The sequence below is a fragment of the Pectinophora gossypiella genome, chromosome 14 (genome assembly GCF_024362695.1).
Source record: "Pectinophora gossypiella chromosome 14, ilPecGoss1.1, whole genome shotgun sequence".
NCBI lineage: Eukaryota > Metazoa > Arthropoda > Insecta > Lepidoptera > Gelechiidae > Pectinophora > Pectinophora gossypiella.
In genome coordinates this window covers 5,580,044-5,592,929 of record NC_065417.1, presented here as the reverse complement: position 1 = coordinate 5,592,929, position 12,886 = coordinate 5,580,044, and the positions used below count along the sequence as shown (strand labels likewise).

Here is a 12,886-nt window from a genome sequence, read left to right as displayed (position 1 = left end):
TCCATGATAATTACGTTGAATAAATGATTCTGATTTCGGAAACCAAGCGTTTACATCGGCTCTTCCAGTAACATAACAGCCATGTTGTTCCCGCTATCTGATCTAATGAAATTTATGTATCAGATTCCTGCTTTCCCGTCCTCAGCACATTTTATTCCTTCCCAAGTATTCGCATTACACGGTCCAACATAGACCCGGCCCGTAAAGATGTGCAGATTCAACTAAATATAAAGCCTTCTTTAGGTTTGCGATTAGATTAACCAGCCAAATAACACTATAATGACTACAGAGCCTGTCAGACATAAAGATTCCACTTCGCAGTTTTTCCGCATTACCTATAGACCTATTCGATTTCATTTAGCCTTATTTTGCAAAGTTTGTAAACCGTTGTTGTAAAATTCTTTTTGTGGAAACATCAACAGATTATTGGCGGTTGACAAAACGCGAATACAAATATTGCGTTGGTGTGTATTGTATTTACCAGAGTTACGTAACTGTACTGGTAACTTACTGTCGGTAGTGTCAGTTTAAAAAATCTAGCGAGAACAACAATAAACTCCCGTTATTCCCTTTCCAGCTACGGGTGCGAAAATAACGGGAATTCACAAGAGGCGGGTGATTTTACGGTTCCCGTTAGACCCGTTAAAGGAACGAAGACGGTCTACTCAACGGGAATACGCTGGTTTTTCTTACCCGTCTTTATATGGCTTCTAATAGCAGACTAATAGTGTTACAGTGATGATGGGCTTTTATAGTTGGAAGTTGATTTTAAATACCACGGTGTTTTTGCTGCTATAAAATGAAGCAACGTCACATCAAAGGAAACATTATGTTGCAGTCGCGTTACGGGTTGTGACTCGTTTCATTAGTGATGTATTGCTACTGACTTTGTTTCACGCAACGATTCGATACTTTGAAGATTTTATTCAGTCAGTCAATTTAGGAGGTTAACGACTCGTCATTTTGATGGTCGAATTGATTCAAAATAAATGAAAGGTTGTGATCTGTGACAAAATAGAAACTTGTTACGTAGACGTAGGTGTTTAATATTTACCTAATCATCAGTTCGTCAGTACTTCGAGTACAATTATAGACCTTTCCTCTATCGGACGACTCGGCGCGAGGAGGGATTTCATCTATATGTGGTCGATATTCGCTAGATTCACTTCTTTCTTCATTGTACGAACTGCTAAAGAATGGCATTCTCTTCCTGTGTCATTGTTCCCCGATACATATAATTTGGGGATGTTTAAGGCAAGAGTGAATAGGCACTATTTGAGTTTGCGTGCTCCTTAAACAACATCTCTGCTTTAGACCAGGCTGGATCGCAGTCAAACGCACTCAAATCTTTTAATAAAAAAATAATAGAACTCGAGTATTACTTCTAGCCCATCTTAACCTCTGAAGGCCGAGATTTCCAGATACAATAGATAAACAATGGAGTTTGGATTTTAAAAGGAATTTCGATCTTACGCATTGAATTATAACATGCCCATTGCAATGGGCTGATGATGAATGAATGAATTAATGTCATTATAACCTCATTGGTCTTACAACTTTAACATGAAACTGGAACATTAGGTACATTCTACTATTAGGGGAAGGCCGGGCATAGTGGATACCTTAAGGTATTTAAGGATATAGCAGAAAAGGTTTACAATACAAAAACAAAATAATTATCACAAATCAATCTTTATTTATTGCTCTTACAAATACGAACTTCAGTAACCAAGAATATTTAAACAATAATCAACTGCAGTTCAAATAAAAAAAAGTACGATTGTATTCGCTTTGCCCGGTACCCCGGGTAAAGCGGATACAGTACTTGGGCAAAGTGAATACCCATAATCAGACTCTAAAAATATAGAAATAACTTTGATTAACTGAAACAAATAACTTTTATTGACCATAAAATTATAAAATTAAGATTGGCAATTGTCACAGGTATACCCTTATGTGCCATCAAACACAGAACAATTTTCGTGACACCATTGTTGACAAATGTCACATCGAATCCAATTTTCAATTAGTTTACCGTCTTCTTTTATATATATTTTCTTAATCTTCGGTGAAAACAGTTTTTTTTATATTTATTCATCAACTGAAACTAGTAAAAGACCTTTTTAGATAATAAGTCATCAGTGGATATGGTATCCACTTTGCCCTACTCACTTTGCCCCACTAGGTAAATTTTGAGGTTAACACATTTCATGCAAAAACGAATAATTCTGACTTTCTGTTAATTATACCATAAAAACCTACTTTGGTATGCTACTGAATTAAGACATTCCTAAGAATCAAGAACTAGTAATATAGGAGAATTAATCAATGTACTTACCGAGTAAAATCAATCTTTTATTTACGAAAACACAAATCTCCACGACGCGGATGGGACACGACGCGGCCTCTCGCTTCTATGTTTGCCGCGTATTAATCCAAGATGGCCCGACGTAACAGTAGTGGTGTGTTGAATTAACATCTAATATTTTAGGAGTAGTGGAGAGTATTCGCTTTGCCCGGGGTATTCACTTTGCCCAGCCTTCCCCTACTGTTAACTGGTTCCCCAAGATACAGGCACTTGACTAGTTTGGGGACCCCTGTTCACTCTTAATATATCAATCGTAGAGCTCATAATTATTAGTTTGTACTCGTAAGTGAAGGTCTATTTTGTTTTTGTTCAATAAGTAAAGTATTTTATGTATCGCTGACACTTAACGAATAAAGAACGAAATCACAAAAGTGGGAATTCTTCGCGAACACATATAGAACTACAAAAGAATCCTCACTATTTTGTACAATGAACATTCACTTATATGGTCTAAAGCTGCTCTATTCAAATACACACAAATAAGTACCTATAAACTTTTTTACACAAAAAGTCTTAACCTGTTCTCGTGCCCACATTCTTATTCAATTTTATTTTTACTCTTAAAACAAAGTCATCAACAGGCAAAGGTTGGCTCCTACACGGCTATTGAATTCCTCAACAATCTGCGTGACTAATCTGCAGGCATTACACGCGTTATCCATTGATACCTATAGGCATTACACGCATTTCCATACAAGGCTTTAGGCATTGGCAGGCATTTGTCTCTTGCCTATTATGGGAGTCGATTATTGTAGGCGCCAGCGTCTTTGTGCGGAACTAAATAAGATGTAAAGACAATCCGTTAAATTAAATAAAGACATGATTCATTGAAACCGTATATAGGAACAAGTAATTGTTTCTGAGAAAATGTTTTCTTAAAATGCGGAGCGCAAAGGATAGTGTTTAGTGATACGAATTTGTTCTTTTTTAATCACAAGAAGACTAAATGCCAAGAACACTATAATTATATTTTAAGGTATTGAGTGTAATAATATATAATAAACATAAAACAACACGCTATTAACAGTGCAAAATAAACAATAACAGTTTCAAAAACCACTTTCTTTTTTTCACAGCACAATCTCTTACGTTGTAACCTTCAACCCTTTTTAATAATTGCCATTCACTTTCGGCAATGTAGGCGCCGCTTAAGCTAAAAAAATATTGCAATAGCCATATGTTATTTAAAAATAATTGATTTTACTTTTTATTTTTATATGGCGCCTAGGAATATTTTTTTTTACCAAACTTGCCAGCTTGGTAGGTAATTTAAAAACTACCATATTCCGTCAATAAAATAAAATTGAAAATACAAACTTATTTTTCATGAACTCATTAAAACCCGTAGGTACTTACTTATAAAAAATATTCTTATGTTTATGTGGTTTATGTCCTTTCACTGTATTCAATAATTTTGAAGTAAATATTTTTTTTCATCATCATTAAGATGTTTTAGTGTCTAAATTCAAAATCAAGGTCTAAGCCTACCTTGTGATACATGTTAAAATAAAATTGACCTTTTTATTTATCACGTACAATATAAATTTCATTACAAAAGCCATTCTCTATTAAATGAGTTTTATGTGAACTGACGAAAGCCTAGTTGGAACGTCGTCTATCGATTTTACCTCTGTCCACTGATAGACTATGCCCATTTTCGGACTGTTACTAAAGGTCAAACCAATTGACATTCTGTTTGGATATAAAAATAAATTGTCTCTGTAATTCGTCATGAGTTTTGTTCTGTAGTCTGTTTTTATTATTGTTAGTTACATGGACTGTTTTAGCTGTTGCTTATGCGCGAGCATAATATAAAACCATGGAATAGAAGAAAGAGATTGGAAAGATCCTAACGCGCATTTTGTATGAGAACCGCTGTCGCCGGTTCAATCTCACTCTCTTTTACTACTACTCCTGCAAACAGATAACTACGATAGCTCTACTGCTTCTCAAATTCCATAGCCACCTTACCAGCAATGCATATTATTTTACGTGAGAAGCAATTTTATCGTTACTTTTCGCAGGATATTGCATACAAAAGTATTTTTTTGAGAAATAGCCGATCATACCAAGGTTTATAGCTTTCCTGTGATATGGAGGGATCTCCTTGCATGATAGTCGATTTTTGATTTATTGCCCTGCAGGTTATAATGCGCAAGACGACCTTTTATTAAGCTCCGTCTATCATAAAGTTTGCGGTCAGCTGGAGTTCAAAGCTGAAGTATGAAATATTTGTTCATACTTGTACGGCGCGCGTTTCGAGTTCACTTGGACCTTTCAACTTCTTTCTGTTATTCCGTGTATAAAACCAAATAAGGGATTGTGAACTTTGTATACATTGCTTGTGCCATACAAGCTACCATCATAGCTACATACAACAACCGTTTTGCTAGAACGGGACTTTATCTATTAATATTATATCTCTGGTGCTAGATGAGATATCGGAAAATGGATCTTCGACCTATCTTTGTCGTGTTCATGTGGGGCTGTGACAAAAAAAAAACAATCAATTACCTTATTGCCCTCCTCTACAACTACCTTATAAACAGTCTAATTCTGCAATCCTCTGATTGCAAATGTGCTTACTCACTAAATTCAAATATAGGTATTGCAGTAACTTAGTTCCCAAGCCCAGTAATTTGATCTAGCCCAGTGGTCTGCAATACTAGGAACTGTCTATAACCATTGCCAATTGGAGCAGTGACCAAGAGTGGGCTGTTACTTGGAGCGTAAAAATACGCGCTACTTGCCTACTTAGCTACTCAATACTAGGGACTAGCTAGAAAAAAAGCGTAGGTTACTTACACGGTAGAGTTGCGATACGCGACGACCTTTATTTATTGTATATTTTGCTGAAGTTGTATTCAATATTATTTTAAATACAGAACATCCGAAAGACGTTAATGGGCTGGTGATGTTGATACCGAATTTTTACCGGGTAAAATTAGGAATATGAGACTCGCGATTATATATTTTTTTCTTTTTAAGAACATATTTTTTTTTTTGGCAAACATTTTTTTGTAATCATTGTAAATACATAAATGTTGCTATATTGTACACTTTGTGTTGCTATTTCGTGATGGAATTGCATTTTTACCCAACGGTCTCTGATTGTATATTGACAATTAATTTTAAAATTAGTGAATAACCCGAGCGAATAAAAGAGTCATCTCGCTCATATGCAACCCGTTTGACTTGTACTGTCAAATTAATTCTGTCGGGTTATTGGCCAATATAAAACTTTGGGAAGGGTGTTTGAAAATTGACGTGTGTTCCAAAAATGACCCTATCGATTACCCGTGACTTTCTTTTTCACCGGATAAGAAAATGAGAGGTATAACTTAAAATGAAATTATATGGTGTGTACAGGAATTTGGACCTTATGGACCTAAAGGGAATCAGCCAACACCATCAACTTACTACTAGATATAAGAAAAACATAGTATAATTCTAAAGTCTCTTCAAATCTCTTCAAATCAAAACAAATATTTTTTTTTCTTCCAGGCAACAAAACCTGCTTTTAGTCAGGAGTGGAACAACATTTGTTTTTTTCTAACCTCTTAACTTTGCAGCCTCTGCTTACTTTTTAAAAGTTACGGATGTGTGTTTTTATGCATTTATGTCATATTATGTATGTATGTGAAGATGGGCGGGTAAACAACCAAATATTATACAAATGGACATGATGTAACAGTGAAGGTAGCGCGATAACTATCGTAATAAGAAGATCATTACGTAAACGTGAATCCATATTCGTTACACAAAAGAGGCTTTCACGTACTTAAAAATATTAACTTAAAATTGATTTTTGTCTGCATTTGTTTGGCTTGATAAAGCTCATATTTGTAAGTGCGGCAGTAAAAAGATGCAAACGTAAATAAAGAGAGCTGTATTACCTAGCCTTTAGGCAGATAGTACAAGAGTGAAAAATGGAACAATTTAAAAAAACAAGTAGATAAACTTCATAACAAAAAACAGCCAGTGTCCTTATTAATAAAGAGTTTATATACAACAAGTCCATCGGAAGGAACGTCATCGGGCTTAGCACCGTAAGCACGCGACTCTTTCTCGCCGCGACAGAGATCATCTGTCTCTTTCTATGCAGTACTGTGAGAGAGTGACGGGTGACATGTCGAGGCGAGAAAGAGTCGCGCGCTTACGGTGCTAAGCCCGCAGCCTTTTTCAGTCTGTTTTAACGAGACTTAAGTATTGTAGATTTTCTGCGTATGGCATTAACTATTCGGCTGGACAAAACGCGTTAAGGCTGGAGTTTCTTGACGTTATTTCGCGAGCATTAAGTTTACTTTTGCTTCTTTCATTACCGAATGTTTGGAGTAGTAAAGTAGAGCAACTTCAGTTATAGTGAACCCCGATACCGACCCCGCCGGCGTCGACGATTTCCTTCAATCAGCGCTTATCGCTATCGACCCGCTAGGTTCGATTAATTCTTTCAAATATCATTCCTCTCAGACGGCGCCCTGAGCCGAGCTTCGCGCCCAACTGGGCACCCTCAGGCCTGATGTCTTAAACGTTATACCGGGTGAGAGCTTTCAGCGCTCCCCATTTGTCCGGCCAAGTAGTTAATGCCATCTGCGGCAAATCTACAACAAGTCACGTCAAAAAAAAAACTGTTATAGTGACGTCAGCGGCGGTGCTCAGTCGTGAGCTTATGTTATGTTAGAGGGGATTCCCTCCGGTCGCACCGATACGAGCTTGATTTTCCTTACCACATAAACTCTCTCTAAACCTAAAATGGCCTATAAGTAAGCAGTGTATGTCTGTCAATTTTTCTTTCATATTAGTTCTTTATTAGTGTCGTAATTGAATTGGCCAGTGGTCTATAAGAATCCACGATCTGGTCTATCAATCACCCCATTGCTTAAGAAGTAGAAACTTGACACAAATGAAAATCGATATCTATCAATGTTGCAAGTGCGAGTCAACGTTGTAAAGCGAACTATTGTGTTTCATACTTTGCTACTATCATTGGCTACTGCTACTAAAATAATTCGCTTTCTTAACTAGTCTCAGAATGGTTTTTGTAATAATAATGATCAATTGTCTTAAGGGGCTTCTACGTAGCCGAAGCTATTGGAATACTATTGTATACTTATTTTATTTTTTTCATTTTATTCAAAGTAACAATAAACATTTTACAATCAGAAACGGTGTCTCATAAACCTATTGACAGGTTTTTCTGTACACCGCAACTCATCGTCTGTTTTAAGTATATAAGTGTTTCTAGTGTATTTAAGTTTATAATTTATGTAATACAAACTGGGGTTAAAAAACAAAGAAAGAAAGCAGAACATGAAACAGTAGGACTAGGGCCCTGTACTGGGAGGTTTTCTAGCCACGTCTTTCCCTCAGCATTACAGATTCCGATGTGGTAGTAGTTTTACAGCTAGTTACATAATATGTAATTTAATTTTTGACGTTCAAAAAGCGCTAACTTTGTAAGCGACTTTTGAAAAATAAATATTTTTGAATTTTAGTTTTTTTTTTGAAGCCATCTTCGGCCTCACGCGCGCCTTTCTAAAGTCCGGGGCTCGATAGGCTCGAGATATGGAAACGACATACAAAATAAAACACTTTATTGCACAGAAATTTAACAAGACATTTACAGGAGAAACTTATTTTAGTTTATTTTCTTAGATATAATAAGAACCAATTAAGTATACATATAACACGTTTACCTGCTTATCTTCCAACCTGGCTAACATGCGCAGCGTGATAAAATTTTGTCACGGTCATTTTATCGATGCTGACGATATAATTATGTCGTTTTGTCGATTGGTGCTAATACGTGACCCAAATAAATCATATCGTTCTGTCAAAATACGAACAAAATCACGTGGCACGCATGTTAGGGAAATAAACAAACTTATCGGCTTCGACAAAATTTATTGAATCGATCGATAATTTTATCACATTGCGCATGTTAACCCTACTGAGCATGTCGTAAAATCCGACACAAAGATTGTGTCACAATTTTCACGATTGTGTTACAAGTTAGAAGTACAAGAGGGGGTGACAATTTTATGGGATCATAAGTTTCATCATTCATAGGACTCCGTATCAACAGTTGCTGCAAATTGACTTCCATTACTTGTGGTTCTGCTTACCCCATTAGGGATTACGCGGCGTGGGGTTTTTTTATACCGAATTTATGTGGTTTACATAAGCTGACAAAATATCACATGATTCTCTTGTCATAACATCCCAAACATTTACATTCTTTTATTTTCGCTTAAGCGCTGCATTACCAAAAGCGAATGCATCTTGTCCAGTCCTTTTGAAGACTTAACTAGTCACAACGTAACGACAAATAGACACCAAAAACAACCAGAAAAGAAAAAGATAAAGTTGATTTTTATTTGAAAACTACAGACCAAATGGCTTCTTTCACGCACGAACAGAATCCAATTGTCAATCGATAGGTAGTACAGTTTGGAACGTGCGTGACCAATTTGTCCAGTTGGCTAGTGAAATTTATCGGTGCATCACAGTACAACATACTTTTGTTTTCGAACCAGCTTTTTGACTGAAAAATGTATTTTTGTCCAATAACCATAGAGTATACAATTTTCGTAATGTACTTTTCTTCCCTATTATTGTCATCCCTATTCTTTTCTAACCTACAATTAGCTGTCGTCAATGCTAAAGGAAATAAACAGTTTTCATAACCCTTGAAAGAAACTCGAAGACAATACTTACCGATTAACTTTTGCAAGGTTCAACTGATAACATCGTTTTATTAAAACAGAGTGCTTTTACAAAGTACCTACATTACACAACTTCCACGAAGTGAAACAACCTATAGGATTCCATGAAAAATTTGCAGCTATATTTCCATTATAAAATCTTTAACTATTATACCGTTAAACAAAGTTACGTAGTGTATCAAATCTCAACAACGGTTTGAGCTATTTCGCACAATCTGACCTTTGACAGAAAAAAGCGGTGAAGGAAAACATCGTGAGAAAACCCACATTCCCGAGAAAAGCATTTTCGGAGGTATGTGACCTAACCTTTATTGGGCTGGTTTTCTCTTCGCGGGTTGGAAGGTCAGACAGGCAGTCGCTTCTGTAAAAAACCGGACCTGTCAAATCTTCAGGTTATGTAAGCGGACCCTGTGAAAAACGGGATAATGCTATGGGGTTGATGACGTTTGACAGAACTTACGTAAAGCCAGATAGGTCAGCCAGTAGGTAGATAGGCCAGATAGATAACCTACCTACATTTCAATTCAATCAGGTTCATTTTACTATCCATTGACTTTGAATATTTGCTTTTTGGGTCCAGTGACTGTTGGTGATTACAAACTATGACATGTCAGTTTAAAAGTAGAGGCGAGTGGTCTAAATCGCAACATTTGTTTTGAGCCTCTCCGTGTTGTAAGTAGGCATATAAAGCATAGTCTTTTATATTTCTACATAAAGTATATTCTTTCTTACGCTTTAGCATCCTAAAGCGTAAGAAAGAATATACAAATACTTATAGAAAATAAGAATATAGAATGGAATGGAAGAATATAGTAGGTATTGCGTAGATTGTTTAGATACGTACTTATAGAACTTTATATTATGAATCGGATCAAAACCCTGTACCAGACTTGCACCAATGCTTTATCAATTTAACTTAAGCGCAATTTTCACTAACACAGTTGGCTCGACCGTTATAGACGGCGATATGCCTCACTATCTACGAGTATCACGTTGATCTAACTGAAAGCTCGGTGAGGTGTGGGTACTGAGTTCATCTTGCGATGGATGTACCTCTGACTACCCCGATTGGGATATAGTCGTGAGTTTATTATGAATCCGTCAATGTACACCGTTCATTCTGGTTGCGTGTCATGCGCTCTTTACGTTATCAATCGAATGATGGGTTCCCGATAGCTCCTATTCCATTCGGAGCCATTGTACATTGCAACGTCAACCTTGAAAGGTTTATCTTGACATTTAAGACTCCCACGCCCTCGTGTTCTACGTTTGATTCAGCTTCGCGGGGTAAGCCTTAAAACAATCTTTTTTTATTACCTCCACCTATCTTTGACAAATCAATTGTGTCCTGTAACTACTAGGTTCAAGATAAATTACGAAATTCTGATTACTTACTAAATAAAGACAGATCTAAAAGTTACGAAAAAGTTTTTCTTTTTGAAAACGTAATAATGAGTACGACATTTTATCACGTTTTTCTATGACGACACAGTGTGCTTTTTCATTCAGATTCCATAGTATTTCGTGTTTTGACGTTTAGTAAAAAGTAACTGATTTTACTAGTTGGAAAGCGTAAGGCGTCTTCTTAAGAATATCAGTTAGAAATAGTATTCCTATAAGTGCTTCGATACTTTGTTTAAATACATTATGTACTTACTACGTTATAGAGTCATTATGGGACTATGCCGCATTTATTTATTTAAATAGGTATACCAACATGCACATATTGTAAAGTTATAAAATTCCAATTACAGGTACACACGGCATTCAAAATTACAACATATAGATATATAGGTTTAAGAATTATTAGCCTAACTATATGTATACACACTATACACAGGCTTCACCTCAATAAACCGGACAGGGTTGGTGGAGGTGTTTTATGACTAATAACCTGGACCAACAGTTTAAAGGGCCCACTGGAGCACGGAAACATCTTGCTTTTTCGAACAATCATGTGATTTAAGCCTCATGCAGCATCATCTCATCTCATTGTCCATAAACATAGAACGCCTGCAACTGTTGCAGATAGCATCACGCCTCCAACTCCTCGCCAGCTAGGTTTCAGTCATTGTGAAATGGGGGCGAGCCTATGGCTTTTAACCAAGGGCGGATCCGTGGGAGGAGTCATGGGGGTCATGACCCCCCTTCACCCTCACACCTTGGGCGACAGGTTGGGCCATGGGTGACCACTGCAATTTTATTGAATTCTCCATAGAGATAGGCTGTCTGCGCCCTGGTGAACCCCTCGGACATAAAAGCTGGATCCGCTCTTGCTATTAACCGGCAAATCGCATTGTCCATCATTGTCAAAAAAGGGAGACTTTTTAGCCTTAGCCCAGCGTGTTATTTCGTTTCATTATTGCGTAAACCTATCGTCACTACTCACTTATTACGTAACGGTAGAAAACCTCCATTAAAAACATGTCTTTTATCATAATGCGGCGGAAAGAAAGGGCTATTTACTTTGTAATGTTACATCTTCATTATCAAATTATGTTTGTTTACGTCAGAAAGAGGTTTAATGGGTTTACTTGTGGGTGAAGTAAGTATGCTTCACGTACAACCCGAATTGGAATATAGTTGTGAACACGTTAAGGTATATTAATGACCATATACTCATCAGCACTAATTTAAGAGCCACGCTCCTATCAGTGTAGCAGTCTCCATGCCACTTTTTAGGGAAAAATAGGGCAGTGGGTTCCCTCTTGCCTTCCGCCTCGCAGTACTTTGTCTGGCGCATGTGGGATGGCGCCCAGAGTAGTATATTTCAGAGCCGTACTAGGACTCTTGGCCTCCGCCTGTGAATAGAACTGACAGTTACTGCTGCCCTCCGTCAGGTTACAGTCCCTGTGATTCGTCTCTTTCGTCCCGCATTGCCGTACCGTTGGCTCCCATCCCCGCCTCTGCAACCCCTTAGGTCTTCCTTATACTACGTTATACGAGCATATACTATGCTAGACAAAACGTTATTAACTTGAAATATAATATGTAGTATGTGGAAACACTTCGAATAAGTACTACATAATAATATGAAGTGTCTAACAATGCGTTTATCTCTTTTCAGATACCTACCGAAATCGAGCCTCGTGAAGTTATCACAAAGCAGAGCAGACTAAAATTTAGGTAAGTAAATATAGTCTAATTTTAAAACATCATAGAAGGAAAGAGAGGAAGGGGAAGTCCGAGAGCTTACGTGGAACAGATTAAAAAAAAGTTAACGTCATGTCTTATAGGGAAGTCAAGGAATTGGGCTTTGATAGACTGGAATGGAAAATGCTACACCGACAAGCGCGTGGGTCTTAAATTGATGATGGTGAAAAGCAGAGGACTAACACAACATCGGCGGAATTTTAAGCACGTTTCTAGCATCCGTCCGGCACGGGACGACCACTCATCCTGTTTAAATATTCAAAACTTACGAGACGTTATAAAGACCACTTCCTTAGTCATAAAAATATATTATTTTTAAAGTTTTATTATCGGTAGCTAATAGTGTTACTTGGTGTTTTTTCCTCTATGTTAATAGTGTAAACAACCTTAAATTTTATTATTGGAGGTTATGACTGTTTAAGTATACTTATGTTTCTTAAGTCTTATTATATTATTATAAAAGTTTCACGGCGCATTGGCACTTCTGCACTAATGTCGTGAAATGTAAATAAATATATTAAATTATATTTTTAAATACAAAATAAATAGGTCCTTTAGTTAGGTAAGTACTTAATATTGTACGCGCAAAAATAGAAACTAAATGCGACTATAAACTCTTTTGCAGTTAAATATTATCAAT

The 12,886-nt window shown here is 36.8% G+C and overlaps 1 protein-coding gene across 1 annotated transcript in view; it reads left to right on the top strand.

Annotated features, from left to right (window-relative positions):
- The window catches only part of LOC126372481 (rab11 family-interacting protein 4), a 120,802-nt gene that overhangs the window by 20,290 nt on the left and 87,626 nt on the right, over window positions 1-12,886 (top strand). Inside the window, exon 2 of the mRNA XM_050018274.1 lies at window positions 12,161-12,219. The gene's annotated coding sequence lies outside the window, so the exon portion shown is untranslated. The remainder of the gene's footprint in view (window positions 1-12,160; window positions 12,220-12,886) is intronic.